Genomic DNA, 1,611 nt, shown 5'->3' on the forward strand with positions numbered 1-1,611 from the left:
CAGGTAAGATATATATCCAAATATATGCTATATTATGCAGTCTTGAAATCAACATTATGTGTGTGAGTTGTATCTTTGTTTTCTCTCACTTATAGAGGGGAATCAGCCAAGACTGAAGAGGCTACAGGGAGCCTTTTCTGACCCCATGACTGAAGTGTATCTCCTCTTCTACCAAGCAACCATACCAGCCTTCACCTCTCTGATTCTCCTCTTCCAGACACAACATCCATCTATATTTTTATTGCAAGATGAGGTATATCTAGAGGAAGTGATTTAAGCCTGCATTCCAGTATTTTGTTAATGTAATATTCGGGTAAGATGTAATACTTTCTTAAATATATTTCAGATGATTACATTCATCCGCAAGCTCTGCTCCAAGTTCCTCTTGCCCACAGTACTGCAGACCCACCTTAAGCCTCAGGACATCCCATATGTGGATAAGGAGAACCATCTGCCTGGTAATTGTAATTTAGTGAAAAGTAAAGTAAGATGAAGTGTGTGTGTATATATGGTAACAGTCAAAAGTCTGGACACACTTCACATTAAATCTAATTATATTGAAGTTTATATATGAATACAATAATGGGATTAGTTCTAGACTGATTGTTTCATGATTTGACACAGAGAAAAAAAGCCTTCAACAACTGGGCATGTTCAGACCTTTGTATAGTACAGTATTTATATGTGTAATTGTCTTTTGGAATTACATGAGTAATCATTCAAATGCTATAATGAAGCTCACGGAAAGGTGTGTATGTAAGTGCTTTTATGAAAGTACATTGGATTTGATTGTGTTTTCTGCATCTCTAACAGGATACAAACTGAATGTCGGCTTCATCACCAGGGTGAGGCTCAATCATCTCCTGGATGCTGGGGACATCACCGCCCAGAAAGTGGAGTTATTCCACACCGCATCCCTCAACTTCTTTGTGAAAGCTGTAGAGCAGGGGTCGGCAACAGGCGGACCGGTCCGGATCCGGACCCAGACGCCGACCTATACAGACCCGGACCTATAATCAATACATTAATAGGGGAATTCAATTTTGACGGGGCGATTCTATTTTAACCGCCGCCAACAGGGGGCGAAAGAGACAAGTGAGCGATACAGGGAGAGAAACACAGAAGAAGAGACGAGAGAGCGGCAGAGAGAAGCGGAGAGGAAAGTGAGCGAAGAGAATAATTAGCGATAGCGATACAGGGAGAGAAGCGGAGAGGAGAGTGAACAGGCGGGTTAGCGGCAGAGAGGGAGAGACACATCATTACACATGGCGCTCTCCAAGAAGAGTAAAGTAGACTGTGAGAACAGAGCTTTTAACCCTGAGTGGACGGACTCATTCATGTTCATCCTGCCCACTGGGAGCACAGAACCAGTGTGTCTCATTTGTTCAGAGACCGTAGCGCTCATTAAAAGTGCCAAAACGCCACTATGAGACAAAACACAAAGTGTTTGACCAAACATTCCCTCTCAAGTCAGAACTGAGGTCACAAAAAATAAGCAGTCTCAGAGCCCGATATGATCAGTCCACCAGGATCGAAATTAAAACTAAATATCGTTCCAGGGCAGGCTAACCGAGGCTAACCAATGAGCACCTGCATGTGTGTATGAGAATG

The 1,611-nt window shown here is 42.8% G+C and overlaps 1 long non-coding RNA gene across 1 annotated transcript; it reads left to right on the forward strand.

Moving 5' to 3' along the window:
- Positions 1-220: 220 nt before the first annotated feature.
- Positions 221-932, forward strand: LOC117497850. The gene is made up of 3 exons (XR_004557484.1): positions 221-253; positions 347-458; positions 814-932. It is a non-coding gene; the product is annotated as an uncharacterized LOC117497850 (long non-coding RNA).
- Positions 933-1,611: the final 679 nt, after the last annotated feature.

This window comes from Trematomus bernacchii, unplaced genomic scaffold, assembly GCF_902827165.1.
Source record: "Trematomus bernacchii unplaced genomic scaffold, fTreBer1.1, whole genome shotgun sequence".
Classification (NCBI taxonomy): domain Eukaryota; kingdom Metazoa; phylum Chordata; class Actinopteri; order Perciformes; family Nototheniidae; genus Trematomus; species Trematomus bernacchii.